The sequence below is a fragment of the Desmodus rotundus genome, chromosome 11, assembly GCF_022682495.2.
Source record: "Desmodus rotundus isolate HL8 chromosome 11, HLdesRot8A.1, whole genome shotgun sequence".
Lineage (NCBI taxonomy): Eukaryota > Metazoa > Chordata > Mammalia > Chiroptera > Phyllostomidae > Desmodus > Desmodus rotundus.
Genome location: NC_071397.1, coordinates 69,379,552 through 69,395,555, shown reverse-complemented (window position 1 = coordinate 69,395,555; position 16,004 = coordinate 69,379,552). Strand labels below are relative to the sequence as shown.

General features: G+C 39.0%; 1 protein-coding gene across 2 annotated transcripts in view; it reads left to right on the top strand.

Annotated features, from left to right (window-relative positions):
• MAN1A1 (mannosidase alpha class 1A member 1) overlaps nucleotides 1–16,004 on the top strand; it is a 147,273-nt gene that overhangs the window by 27,608 nt on the left and 103,661 nt on the right. The gene's annotated exons all lie outside the window — the stretch shown is intronic.

The window sequence follows — 16,004 nt, the reverse complement described above, 5'->3', positions numbered from 1 at the left end:
CGCGATGGAGGGCTGAGGCTACTGCACATCCTCCCCGTTGCCCAGGGTAAATATTTGCAGGCCATGTATTTGGTCTGTTAGATGTCAGGATCTCGGATCTTAGCCCGTAAAGTTTAAAGGTGCATAGTTAATTGCTGGGAGGGTGTCCTTCCAAGATGGGGCTGAGAAAGAAGGAAGAATGGACAGATCTCTCATAAATCCCGACAGCTCCCTGTGAAAAGGCAAACTATTTTTCGTATTCTGAGAAGCATTTTAAACAAGGATATTTTATATCAAGTTAATGAGTCCTAAGCCAAGGACAGTATTTTTTATTCAGTACTGGGAAGGTATTTTCTATCAATGGTAGAAGGTCACACTTCTCTATATGGAACAACTACCTTATTTCCAGAAAGAAAAAATATGGAATTCTAATATTGTTCAAACAGTAAGAAGAAGATACACAATATAAGAGATTCAGTTTATATGGAAATTGATAGTTGGAGATCACAAGTGTACTGACCTGTTTTAAATAAGATTTGGTGTAGGTATAATAAAAGAAAGATGAAAAAAAGTTGTATTTTTTCACATAAAACTATATATATATTTGATGGAGAGAATTTTTATGTTTGAGTAAAAGAAGTTGTAATGTAGCTAAAATGCTCTAAAGAAGTAGATAAAAATTAAACATTTCAACTAGTGTTGTTTTACTAACCAAAAGAACAGTATTTAGTAAAAACACTAGCTATAATTTTTTTAACCAGAACTTGTTTTTACTTTTTTTATTTTAATTTTTTCCATTATGATTTACATTTAATGTTATTTTGTATTTGTTTCAGGTATATAGCAGAGTGGCTAGATAATTATATATTTTACAAAGTGTTCTCCCTGTATTTCCAGGGAAGAAATAATACCTACACTGCCCAGCTGGCACTGTGGTTATTACAATATTACTGACTATATTCCCTATGCTGTACTTTACATCCCCAGGACTGTTTTGTAACAACCAACCTGTACTTCTCAATTCCTTCCCTTTTTCACTCAGTCCTCAAACCCCCTCTTCTGACAACCATCAGTCTCTTCTCTGTATCTAGGAGTCTGTTTCTGTTTCATTCATTTATATTGTTCTTTAGATTCCACATAAGTGAAATGATATGATATTTGTCTTTCTCTGACTGGCTTATTTCATTTAACATAATACCCGCTAGGTCCACTCATGCTATCACAAATGGTAAGATTTTGTTCTTTTTTATGGCTGACTAATATTCCATTTGTATATGTACCACAGCTTTTTTACCCACTCATCTATTGACGGGCTCCTGGTTTACTTTCATAGCTTGGCTATGGTAAATAATGCTGCAGTGAACATAGGGATGCTTATGTAACCAGGGCCTTTTTTCAGATAGCTCAGGCTAATTAATATAGTTAACAAGAATTGATCTGAAAGTGTTGGGATATCAGTTATTACCAACATGATGGGTAAATTATATTATAGAAGATACCTTAATGAATATTTGAGATTTAATGTTAAATAAGATATGTCTTTTTTGATAATAATATTTACTTGAATAATTTACCTCACTTTTGAATAAATATTCTATTTTTTTCAAGAAAAGTGGAGGAAAACAACTCATTGTTCCATGAAGTTACTGTTTAATGGGTGAGTTGAGGAGCCCTAACTGCATATATCTTCTTTTTTCAATCTTTTGTGTCCTTCCCCCCAGCCCCTGCAATGCATCAGTCATTGAAAGCTTGAACAAGGACTCAGCTACTATAAATTCATTGATAAAACACACCATTTATTATTATACAACTGTTCTGATCTAACATTTAGAGTGGTTTCAGCTACGAAACAACATTCTGAAATGAAATAATAGAGAGAAAAGCTTTTTATTTCCCCAAATTGGGAGTGTAAGTCCAATTTTGATGTGATCACTCATCTAAAAAAAAAACCAAAACTGAAGGGTAGCTACTCAAATGTTTAAGACATTAGTGGTTGGTAGTCGATGAGTTAAGAAACACAATACCCTTAGTTATTTGTTTGAACTTAAAACATAACTGGGGCAATCTGCCTCTGTCTCTTCCATCAGGGTGATGCTGCTGAAGCTCCCCTGGGTTTACAGTCGTTTCTGGGAAGCAGCACAGCCACTGTGACCGCACAGCTGCCGGCATCACTCCTGCATTCAAGGCCGAGGGAAGAGGGCGGGCGGGGCTGCTGGCCAGCCCTGGCAAATGTACGCTGGCCTGAACTTCGTCACATAGCCGCTTCTAGCTGTAGACACACTTGAGAAGCACACAGTTGGCTTTACAGCTCTGTTCCAGGGACAAGCAAGGGAGAAGAGGATTTGGGTATGGGTGACTCAATCTATAGTATTTGCCATAGGTAGACTATATATTCGTTTTTGTCTGTATTTTTATTATTGTTTTGCAGCTTTGTATAGGCTTTTTGAATAGTAAAATAATTTGACCTCTGCTGATAAATGTGGCATCTTTTTTTAATTCTTAAATTTATGAAAGTCTTTGCCTGATTTTTAAGCTGTGAAATAGCTGAACAAAACTGGAACTCATTGTACTCAAAGCTAATACTAAGTAATGCAGTCTACTTTAACAGGTCACTGAATTTCGCATATATTTAATGCTGGGCACTTGCCAACCGGCAACAGTAGAATGAATGATGATTATCTTTTTCTACCATTTGAAAAATAATTCCATCCAGCTTTATCATATTTTACAGTTCTAACAGAATGGTTAGAGTAATACATTTTCAGACCCAGAAAATATTTGCCATCACTTACAGAACATCTCAAATGAGCTTCAATCCACAGAAAATATTAGTTTATAGGGTGGTAATGACACAAGCATATTGGATGTTAATACATGCCTTAAAAATGGTACCACATATAGTACAAAATAACTGTTTTTCACCTTTAGTAGTAACCTTAGTAACATAGTAGAAGTCTATATGAAACTATCATAGAAAGAGCATTGAAAAATAATCAGTATATCTGCACATTTTTTTTTACAGATGTTTAGCAAGAAATCTGATGTTGCTAATTTAGGGACAATGTATAGAGTGTTATTGACATACAAATTCATATTTAGCAATGTCTTTTTTCAATAGCCATAAAGCAAAATTATTAATGTGTTCTGTTGGGAATAACATATCATCTGTAAAACCAGCAATAAAGGTTATGAGCTAGCACTGTAGGATGCCCAAATAGAGATGAACAAGTATCTTTCAAAGAAGGAACTTGTAGATGTTAAACTTTATGTAAAGCAAAATTCTTTATCAGCCTACGTAAGGTATTTTTATCCTACAGGGCACTAGAAGCAAGAGATATTCTCATTTTCATTTCAGTTTCTTAATCTACCAATATATTTAACATTTCCCTTCTGTATGAGTGAGGTTTTCAAAAAAAATGATTAGAAGGTAGTTTTGCATGTCATGTTTCCCAAAGTCTCACTTAGAAGTTAAATTTGCACCCAAATAATTAAGTAGGTAATAGGAAACACATGAAGAAGTATATCAATGACACGGGGAGTAGCGGTTTATTTGGAAGCTTTGGAAATTAAGTTCCTCAGACTGCATAGGTCACGTGCTTAGCTGAGGACAGTGTACAAGACAATATGTTATGGGCTTCAGCTTCAGCTTGAATTCAGAACCAGCCTCCACTCATATGGTAGAGGTCTGACCCTAGGAAAATTGCATAACCTTCTGGTTTCTTCATCTTTGCAAGGGAATCCCCATGGGGAGACGACCTTCCTTGCAGGAATCGTTGAAGAACTGAAGGAATATGTAATTGTTTTATATACTTCCTGACACAGAAGTGATCAATACATAATGGCTCTTCCAATTTTTAAGCATGATAATTAACTACCTTTTTTGTGACACACCAATTATGGATTTTAGTTCTTATAGAATCACTAGTTGCTACTCCAAAATTATACTTGGGATCCAGCATTCTTTGGTATTCAGTACATATAAATACTACATTTCATGAGTAATTTTTTAAAATACCACCTTTTAATACAAAATTTTTATTATTCCTGTGCCCAAATAATAATGTCTCAATCTATTATCCGCAATATACAAAAGGGTTACTTTCAGGAGTTTTAAAAACACTTCCCTATGTGACATTTTATACCCAATACATTTTTAATGAATTCTCCCTTCACATAGTAATAACATGAAATTAGGTCATAATTCTTTAGTTAGGAGAATAGGAATTTCTGGTTTTAATTTGTAAAGGAAACGCTTGCGCCCTGCAACTCTCCACTCCATAGCAGCTCTATTCGTAGCTGGCAAAACTTGGAAGCCACGAAGGTATCTTTCAGAAGGCGAATGGATAAATGGAGGAGACTTAAATTTATATTCACTGAGTGCAAGAGCCAATCTCAAAGAGCTACATACCATGTGATTTCAACTACATGACGTTCTGGACGAGGCACAACTGTGGAGACAGTGAAAAGATCAGCGGTCGTCAGGAGAGATGAAGCGCGGAGGAATTTTAGGGCAGTGAAATCATTCTGTATAATATCATAACAGTGGACACAAGTCGTTATACACTTATCAAAGCCCATAGTATGTAAAACAGCAAGAGTGAATCCTGGTATAAAGTGCAGACTTTGGACGATAATGATTTGTCCCTGCAGGTTCATCGATGTAACAAGTGTACCTCTCACACGATGTTGATAGTGGGGGAGGTAGTACTGTGTTCCAGCAGTGTGTAGATGGGCTATCTTTGTACTTTGCACAAAAATCAATGTTGCTCTGAACCTAAAACTGCTCCAAAAATGAAATGTAGTTAAAGAACATACACACAAAAGAAAGAAGGAAACCCTTGTGCCCTGCAACAAATGCTCTTGATAACTAAAGCCGAACAGGACTGGGCTCTCTAAGGCTAGCTGGTTTGCAGAGAGAGAGAGCGGGAGAGAGAGAGGGAGAGAGAGAGAGAGAGAGAGAGAGAGAGAGAGAGAGAGAGAGAGAGAGAGAGAGGGAGAGAGAGAGGGAGAGAGAGAGAGACACACAAAGGACTTGACTCTCTAAGGCTAGCTGGTTTGCAGAGAGAGAGAGCGGGAGAGAGAGAGAGAGAGAGACAGACACGAAAAGAATTTAAAAAGGTAAAACTTCTACTGGCTCCTGCTTATTTTTACAAAGCTCAAACTAATTCTTTTTCATTTACCATTAGTTCTAATTTCATAGTATTTGTGATGTTTAAAAAGAAAAAATTAAGGAACAAATAAAAGCTATTAGTCTTTATGAACCTGCTATAAACAAGTTCCTTAAAGAGAGCACATTTCTGTTTTAAAAAATCATCATGTCACTACTGCAAAAATATAAATGTTTCACAGTAGTGAAAATCTGAAGCTGTAGAGCAACATGCGTGGGTGAAGGAATCTTTGGACTTACCTTTTAATTACAAATAATAAAACTAAAACAAAATCTTTTCAAATGAGACACTCGATGAGGATCATATTTTGTTGTCTGTGGGATAATTTTTTAGAAATTCTTGTCAGAATAAAGGGAGTTTCAGGTACCCCCAGCTGGGGATACCGTTTTCTCTTGGCTAGAAAAGGTCTGTGGCTGCTGATATGTCCCAGGTTTGGAAAAGCCCTCCTGAGCCTTTGCCTGGGGACTGGTCAAGGAAGATCAGCCGGCATCCGGCCTGCAAAGGACCACTCGCTGGCCTCCATTGACCACACAGGCTCAGTGCAGGTAACCTAATGAATGCAGTTTTAGGTCAATTAAAAATTAACCAAATAAACAGACCAAGGACTCTGAAGTTGAACTTTTGGACCTTAGTGACAACGTCTGTGTAAAGAGACCCTAGTCACGAACCCACAAGACAGTTATTTTTGATGAGGAAATAACTGTAACTGATAGACCTCAGCCGATGCAAAACTTGTCTATGTAAAGACAATGTTCTCAGCAATAATGCTTCTTTCCAAAAAAGGAATCTACTAGATACTCACCTAGGAACAAGCCTTTTTCTAACCTCTAATTTTTGAGATGCTAAATTACTATCCTTTAGGCTAGTTTAGGGATATGTCCTACATTTTAGTCAAGTTTCGGGGTTGTTTCTTGGTTTGGGGGTCTTTATTGTATGTTTTTGTTTATTTGTTTTTGTACCCCCCATCCTTAGTAACAGCACAGAAGTTTTCTAAAATAATGTCAGAATTTGATCACAAAGCAAGAGGACCGTTAAATAGCATATGATCCAATTCCCTGAGCTAGACCTAGAAAAACCGGCTTTTTCTTATGAAAATGAGATACTTCTTAGAAGTAGGACAGTCTGTCCTCTAAAAGTAACAATTAACTAGAATTCTCATTTTTAAAAACTGACTTTATCAGGCATTCTGACTTTTTTCCCCAAGAGATTGCTGCTGCCAACCACTCTTTTAATTCACCGGGGAATTAATGATCTGCGGCCCACTAGGGTTCATACAATGGCATTAAGTAATTATCCCTCCTTTTTATATCTCCTGCTCTCTGGAAAAAAAAAAAAAGTATACTAAAATCGTATGTGGGAGAATTCAGGACACCTGGCTCTGAAGAAAAGACGCACGCGTATATACCCGCTCAGTGGTTAAGAGCCAGCCGTGAGCACTTGGTAACAAACAAATTGCACATCGGGGACAAGAGAGAAGTGGAGTGGTGGAGGAAAACCAGCCAACATTAGCCACGGTGGTGGTGACAAAGCTCAGGAAATACCACAGCTGGGGACGGCAGGCGTTGGTGCAGTCAGAAGCTTGTTGTGAAGGAGACGGGCTCACGGTGCCCCATAAATTCAGTGACAGGCAGGGCTGGAGTAGGACAGAGCCATCATCTTTGCCCAACAAGACAGGAGGGGAAGAGGAAAGGAGATGGGGGCAGGGCTGGACAGAGCTGAGGTGGAGGGAAAAGAAGATCTTGAGAGTTGAAGATGGGAGTCACGCAAGGAAAGGAAGTGCTGCAAGATTCCTTCCTTGAGCCAGCTCACAAGCCCAGATTGGTGTGTGTCACTTTGGTGCCAGTCCAAGCCTTCCCCTTTGGACCCCAGATGGGGCTGCCCTCTGAGTATGGAGCTGCAGGAGAGCTCAGAGGCTGCAGCTGACTGTCTTCAAGGTTCGCAAGTAGCAAAAAAGTCAGGGCTCTCTTAAGAGATGAAGTGGAAAGAATTAGAAAGTTCACAGCCTGCTCTTCCTCTGTGCTGTGCTGGGCCTCAGCTTCTTCACCTGTAAAATGGGTTAACGAGACCCCAGAAGGATGGTGCAAGGATTAAATGTGTGGTAAGTTGTTTCAAGTTCCTCTCACAGTGCCTTGTAGTAGGTGTTTGGCAGTTAAGTCACGTTCTCCTTTGCAGCGCCTGTGGTTGCATTTGCAGAACAGAGTATTTAGAATTCTAAATGCTTTCTAAAATGTGAAACTACCACTCATCCAGAAAGGAGAGAATTACTGAGAAGTGTATGCATAATGCTTTATATATCTCAAGTCTCCAGGACCTCATTCATTTTTAGCAGAGAGGCAGCCCGGATGGTGGGGCCAGGGCAGTCCAGGGCAGGCACTGTGAGCAGCCTGCACCAGAAATGCACGGGCCGCTGATTGAGCTGTAGGATGCAGGCTGGAGGGGAGAGACCTGCCCACAGGCTGAAACACAGAGCGGTCAGGTCTAGACCCGTGCCTATAAACCAGGGGGTGCAGTACAGACTGCTGGTCTATGGGCTGTGTGTGACTCAAAAATGTGTTTTTTATCTTTGGCTAGCATACTATTTTCTTCTTCCAGACCCCTGGAAAACATGGCTCAAAAACTTGAAAACAAGCTTGTATTTTTTTTTCATAGTATTTTTTTTAATGGTATTAGTCAGGACCTTCACTTTTGTTTTACCAAATTCCCCGTCATTTCCAGATGCTCTGGAACTGGTCGTTCCATTTCTGTCTAATTCTTGAGTTTTTCAACCTCTCTTCTGGGCCCAAGTCAAAGCAGGGCACGAGCCAGGGAGCTGGCCCTGGTGGCAAAAGCAGGGATTGAATGTGTTCTATCCCTCTGGCCTAGGGTTGCCCGATAAAGTGCAGGACTCTGTGTTAAATTTGCATGTCAGATAAACAAATACTTTTTTCAGTGTTAGTATGTCCTATGCAGTCTTTTTATTTCCTAAATCTGGCACCCTACTCTGTCCTCATTCATGTCCTACCACCATTAGGGATCAATAAGTACTCCTGTCATTGCAACATTGGGAAAAAGCATCTTGGAAGTATATATTTCAGTGTTTGGAAGAGATAGATTGATCGAGGCACATAAATGAGCATTTAAGTTTCTTATGGGAAAAAATCGGAAACTGTCATAGCTGGGATTGGTTTTCTCTGTGCTGGGCCATAACAGATAGAAAGTAACTGGACTCAGTTCTTGCTCGGTGAAAAACTGTGTCCAGAGATTATTCCCGGGACTGTCTCAGGGGACATCTTCCTGTCTAAGTAAGAGGGTGCTAAGTGCTGTACTTCTGATAGACTTCAGGCCTGTGACTGCAGAGCCATACCAAGCTCTGCATTCTGTCACCTCTAGGTGACATTGGTCTCTTTCCTGTTTTGTTCATTAACTGCTCCCTGTGTTGCCCTGCCCACTCGGAGTATTGTTACATGTCCTCTTTCCTTCTGGCTGTCCTTCCTTATCTCTGTTGAACCCCTGTGACCTGGCAGGCAGTGAGGAGTTGTTGTGGATGAAGGCCAGGAGCGCTCGCTGGCTGTTTCCCACCAGCCAGGCCATGATCAGACGTGCTTTCCAGACCATGCGTGTGGAAGATAGTAGTACTCTTTTCCTTATATAGACTTTATTTTTTTAGACCAGTTTTAGGATCATAGCAAAAGTGAATGGAAAGTGTAGAGAGTTGCCGTATGTCCCTGCCCCGACCCATTCTCATCCACCCCCACTATTAACATCAGGCACCGGAGCGGTATGTTTCTTAGCGTCGATTATTGTTTTTTAAAGATGAGAACACTAAGGGTTGGGAGGTCAGACCTGTCACAGCCGTCCTTGGCACCAGGTCTCTCCCTGGCCCAGTGTTCCTGCTGGTCCTCTCAGTCTTCATTCCCGCAGGGAAGTGTAGGTGGTGGGATAGCATCGATGAGAAATGGTGTCTCCATTGTTGTCTGATGTTCACATATCTAAAAATCCTTTCCCAGTGGCTAAGTGAGGGTTTGGGTGAGCTGTGACCTGGCTCCTTCAAGTTTATTTTGATCTTCTTTCCTTTCTCCATTTGCAGGTTCCACCCAATATTTTTTTTTAGGTTGGTACAATGATCTAAAAGTGTTTTGTGTTGAGATTTCATCTGAAAGTTCTAGAAGTTGCTTTCATGTGACAAGGAATTTCAGCCAAAGTTTTGTGGACATGATTCTCAGGCTTTTAAAATTAGTGTTTTTCAAAGCGTTAACTGTGAGTGTAATTGTAAGAGCAAAGGCCATCAATTTCCACTTTAATGATCAGTAAGGTAGATTGGCCTCCCACCCGAGAGTTCCTGAACCAGACTGCCCTTCACGGGGGGAATGTGTCGCTAAACTGCAGACCTGCCCGTTAGTGTCAAATGACAAGCAGTTACATAAATGAGCCAAAGATGGCCTCTGGCCCCGGGTTGCCCATTTCTTCGCTCGTTAGCTCCAAATCTAGCTGACACCAAATTCAAATTTTTACACTTCCAGTTATTTTTAAAATAGCCCAAACAAGCAGATGTTTGCCCATTCTGAGCTTGCCTGCTTTACATACCCCATGAAACTTTACCCAGCATATGTCGGCCATTGATAAGATAGGGCCTTGTGGTTATAAGATCCCAAGCTGCTGCTGCCCTTCGGAGTCCTCTGACCCAGAGACTCTGCCCCATGCCTCTGAGGGATGTCGCTCACACATGTGAGCCGCTCTCTCTGGGAGTTTGCCTGCCTTTCCCATTTGGGATGCAAGCCCCCTCCCCTTCATCCTCTGGGCAGGCTCGTGGTGTGAGAGACTTTCCCTCTCATACACTGCTGTGCAAGCACCGCACTACGAAGTGAGCTGTGTGTTACTTACCCTCACGGCCATACCTTTTTTTTCTGGAGCAGCCCTAAAATCCTTCAGGGAAACCCCCTACACAAGCATACCTTGCACAATCAAGATTTCAAGAATGTCAGTATATGAACCTTCAGAAACAAAGTTGACACATACTGCCTTAGAAAACCCATTGTATTTTAGAACAAGTCTGAATTCTTTTCTCCTCCATCTTTGGATACCAAATTATTTCCCCCTCAATCTTTGGATACATATTTACAAGGCGTTTTTGTGTGCTATATAGGTTTGCCTGGTTTTGTGTAGATTAGCCCCATTTATAGTATATGTTACTAGGCAAAAGTATGAAGCTCTTTCACGTTGCAAAGATCAGGGACATGCTTGGGTTCTCAATAATAATAATAATTACAATGCCCGTAATTTATCAAGCACTATGTGTCATGTGATGTATTAAGCTCTTTACATGCATTATTTCATTTAATCATCGTAGTAACCAACGAGACTGGTCTTTTTATTTATTTACACTTTATGGGTGCAGAAAGTGGGCTCAGAGAGATTAATTGCCTCACTTAGGGTCGGGGACGGCAGAGCTCAGGTATGAACCCAGCTTGTCAGCTGCCTATGCTGTGACCTGCTATTACTCATTCCTCCTCAGTAAAGGAGAAGATTTTCTATAAGGATGCATGGGAAGAAAGTCAACAGTCTCAGCAGGCAAAGAGCCATGTCTCGTGGAGTAGAGTTAAGATAATTTATCAACACTCAGAATTTAACATCATTTGGAGTTCCACAGCAGCTCTGCAGACCTAACGGAATTCTCCGTGTCTGCCTCCCAGCATCCTCGTACTTTTCTCTCCTTGCCTTTTGTGTCATGGTTTCACCTCATGGTTTCAGTTGCCTCGTAGCTTCTTTTTATAGCTTTTTCTCTTTGTGTATTTTGTATTTCTCTGCTCCTACATCACTTTAGCCTGTGAATTCTCTGTGAATGTCTCCCAGTTACACTCCCATAGGTAGGGTCGATGATTAGGTTGCTCCGTCCATTGGAGAGACAGTTTCACACCTGAGTGCCTCACCTGCAATGCTCATGGCCAACTCACAGTTGTCTGCCTTTGAGTCAGGCACCAGGCCCTGAATCAGTCAGCTGTGGCCAGGGACCCAGATCATACTGTATAAACTATGGAAATTTTGTGTAAGAGCCAATGGGAAGGGCTGTAAATAGGACTTGAATTTGTAGCTATTTTTAAGGGGACAGTGAAAGTTGAAAGCCTTTTTCTTTAAGTTGAAATTTCTTTTTTAACCTATATTTTTAAAATTTAAGTATAGTTGTTATACAATATGATATTAGTTTCAGGTATAAACTGAAGTGATTCGACATTTTTTACCTTACAATGTGATCATCTGTCACCATGCAAACGTATTACAATATTATGACTGTATTTCCCTTCACCTTTTCACCCATCCCCCATCTCTCTGGCAACCATCTTTTTGGTCTCTGTTTCTATGAATCTCGTTTGTTTGTTCGTTTTGTTTTTTTAGATTCCGTATATAAGTGTAACCATAACATATTAGTCTTTCTCTGTTTGACTTATTCACTTAGCATAATACTCTCTTAAGTCCATCTCTGTTGTAGCAAATAGCAAGGTTTTTTTTATTGCTGTGTGATATTCAATTATATATATGTGTGTATATATGTATATACACACATATATATATCACATCATCTTTATCCATTCATCTATCAATTGACACTTAGGTTATTTCAGTATCTTGGCTGTTGCAAATAGCATTGTAATGAACATACGGGTGCATATGTCTCTTTGAACGAGCATTTTCATTTTCTTTGGATAAATACCCAGAAGTGGAATTACTAGGTCATATTGTGACCTGCCTGGCAAAAACAGTAAGATTTTCAAAAATATTTTTACTGTGGCTATTATAAATAACTTAAGGTCATATGATTAAACGATCGGCCAGTAGAGATGATTGCTAAGGGTAGTTTCTAGCAATGAAAGCGTGGTTTATGAAATTAACACATACCTAGAAAAATTGAAGCGTATTTTTGTTTTTTTCCAAGATGTTATTTATTTTTTTAGAGAGGGGAAGAGAGGGAGAAACAACAATGTGTGGTTGCCTCTCAAGTGTCCCCTACTGGGGACCTGACCCGCAGCCTGGGCAAGTGCCCTGACTGGGAATCAAACTAGCAACCCTTTGGTTCTCAGGCCAGCGCTCAGTTCACTGAGCCAAACCAGCCAGGGCTAAAAATATTTTTCTTTATTCGTGGTTTCTCATGTCCTTGATTGGGTCAGGCCATAAAATTGAAAACAAAACTGTTAGGTATAACAGCACAACACTTAATTACTTTTTTCTTTGTTCATATATATATATATATATATGTATATATATATATATATATATACACACACACACATATATATACACATATATATACACACACACACATTTATGAGTATGTAAGAAGAACGTTAACCTTCCATACATTACCTATCATATTATAATAGAATGATAGAATAATGTACATTTCCCTTTAGTGCTTTAGTATCTTTATTATTTATAATTTAGCTGACCCTCAATAAATGACATTACATAATTACTCAGCCCTGATGCCACATGATAAAAAAATGCTAAACAAAGAATCCTCTATAAGCACAGAGTCAAGAGAAATAATGCCATTTTTTAAATATTCTATGCCTTAATTCTAACTTCTCTGGGTAAAAATAATGGATTGGTATTATGAAATTTTTTAAATCATTTTCTCTTATTTGTTCCCAGTCATACCATGCTTAGCTGTACCTTTCACCAATGCAAATATAAATATTCAGGAAAAATTAAAATTTTGGCTTACTTTCAATTTATCTTCTTTCATGAGCATTTCAGTATTGCATGCAAAGTCCCATCAACATTGAATTTAGGCCTATTTTAATCCTTCTTGGGATGTCAAGCTGTACAACCCTAATTAAATTGATGAAAGACTACAAAACAAAATTAAGGAACCTGTGAAGAGAGAGGATTAATCCTATTCATGGGCTTCTTCATTGGCAGTTGAGGTTTAGAAGTGACCTTCTTGTCCTATTAGCTCACAAGCATGTTGAGTGCGGAGAGATTAAATGCCTGCATCCCCATGGCCCCTTATAGCTGGTTAGCAGTTTAATACTGTGAACTTAGAAGCTAGTAGCATTTTGATGTTTTCAGATATCAATGCAAGTCATAAACCTGAGTTAAAAAGTTGATTTTATATATGACTTATAAATTCAATCTCACTGTTATTCTGTGCATGTGTGCACACACCCAGTGGGTTGTGTTGGGCCTTAACCTGGTAAAGTATTCTCAGAGGTCACCAGTCCCTGAAATTCCTGGAGAAGCCACTCTTGAGGCTCCATTCAGGGCATTTTAACCATCTTGTTTTCTTTTTCCTTAACTCATAGAAATCCTTTGAGATGAGGAACCCATCTTGAGAAAACAAGTCACAGAAACTTTGAAATGTAAAAAGCTAAGCAATTAGTGTCAGATTTTCCCTAGGGGGAAAAAGATAAGAAAAGTTAATATACACTACAGAGTTTACTGTGAAGGTTCTGGGGGTAGGTTCTGTGAGAGTAGCGCATTTTGTGAATGATAGCTTCTGACAGAGCAGCAGTCTCCGTGGGAGAGGTTGAGGGTCTCTTGGCCTCATTGATAGTTTACGACACCAGCTTCCATTCAGACCCAGTCAGATGTATCCCAAAGGCTTTTGAATTCATAAAGTATTTTTGGAAATTTACAGGAGCGTTTACCAAATGTCATACATTTAATAGCAAAACAAAATTAAACTCAGGTATAATCTCAAGGTGTTTTTGTGGATAGAATGTACCCAGTTTCTCCAGAGGCTCATTGGTTTCTGTTTCTGTGATGGGAACTTCACTGGTTTTGGCATAGGGTTAGAATTCAATAAACATGTGATTATCCACCATGTGCCCAGGAGGGTGCCAGGGGCCGTCCATCACACAGGCCACGTTCATGTAATCCTTCCGTGTACCCCTTGTGAGGAATTCTGATGCCAGTGTTTCAGATAAAGAGTCACAAAAACTGTGACTCATCCATGATTGGGACCAATCAGTGGCATTGTTGGGATTATAAATCAGGTTATTTTACCCTCAAATCTGTTATACTTTCCAATAAAATTAACTTAGAAATTCTTAAAAACACTGCCTCATATGCATTCTATTGAGTGTTGCGAGGTCAACAGTCTGATTCCCCAAAGGGAGTCTCTGGTGCTTACTCACGAAAGGGAGATGAGGCGCTGTGTTGGGTGACGGCGTGGGCTTCGGGGTCAGGCCACACTGGCGTGAACCCTGGCTCCCCAGCTGTGGAGAATTGTTATGACTTTGGGCTGAGTTGTTTGCATTTTAACTTCCAAGCCTCAGTTTCTGCATCTACCAAACAATGCTGATACAACACATTTCATAGGGTTGTGATGAGAATTGAGTAGTACAATATTGAATGTAGAGCATTTATCAGAGTTCCCAGCAGATAGTGCAGGGGTTTTTAAAATTATTTTAAATTAAATTTATTGGGGTAGCATTGAGTAATAGCATTATATAAATTTTAGGTGTACAACATTACAATTCAACATCTGCATGCTCACCACCCGAAGTCCAATTTCCTTCCATTACCATTCCATCGACCCACTTTTCCCACTTCGCCCACCCCCAGGCCCCATCCCCGCTCGTAACCATCATTCTGTTGTCTGTATCTATGGGTTTGTTTTTCTCTGTTTTGTTTGTTTTTGGTGCTTGTTGTTTTATATCCCACATATGATTGAAACCAGATGTTTTCGTTCTTTTCTGTCTTTTTTTCAGTTCACCTAATACCCTCAAGCTCCACCCATGTTGTTACCAATGGTGATATTTAATCTTTTTATGGCTGAGTAGTATTTTATTGTGTACATGAACCGCATCTTTATGCAGTCATTTGTCAGTGGACACTTACGTTGTTTCCAGGTCTTAGCTATTGTAAGTAATGCTGCATTGAGCACAGGGAGTACAAATTCTGGTAGAGCCGTTATTAGTAGCAGTTATGGTGAAGTAGGAAGGAATATACGTATTGGTTAAAGAAAAATAATAATTATTGTGTTAGGGACATCTGCAGACTTTCTTATTCATAAAATTATATTGATCTCACCGAAGATTTTTAATGATAAACAACTCTTATATAGTATTTATAACTTTATGTGATGTTTTTAAGAGATTTTAAAATATCAAGCCATATTAAAAGATTTTTAGATTATGACCATATTTTAATTACTGTTGTTAATAGGTTGGGAATAGTGGCATGAATAAGTTCTACTTAGGTGGGGAGTCCCCCTTTAAAAAATGTATGCAAACATAATTATATGTATCCTTTAACTTTATACAACTGTTATACAATAGTTACACAACTATTTTGACAGACTCTTAGAACAATTTCTCCCCTTGAAAATTATTCACTTTCTACTAGAGTTAATGTCTTTCACAGTAGATCAAGACTTTGTCTATCAGCCAGGAGAAATTAATTTGGTTTTCATTATATGTAGCTAAATTAATTTTGTTGAAAATTATAAAAGAAAAAATGATGCAACTAATTGGTGACAGAGAGGTTTGGACTTTAAAACATTCCTGGTATGAGGAGTCCAGGTTGGGAATATACAGGACCGGCCTTCAGTTGCATGGGAATGCACACATATGTATACTATTAAAAACTGATTATATTAAAATAAGCTGAAGTTTTCCAAAATCTAAATATAACCATAAAGTTTCATTTTTTTAAATTTCCTGCAGATATTTAAAAATACTTCTCTGTATAGACTTGGTCAAGATAAATCAAAGTGTTCAAAGCAGTAACCTTGGGTATTTGTCTTGGATGTTTGTGATATACTGTGAGGATGAAAGTAGAGAGAGCCTTGTATCAAAGCGTGAATTTTAAATATAGAGTCTTTGCAGATTTAATCTGTCCCAAGAATGAAATAGATAAATGTAAGAATGGTTCATCCTT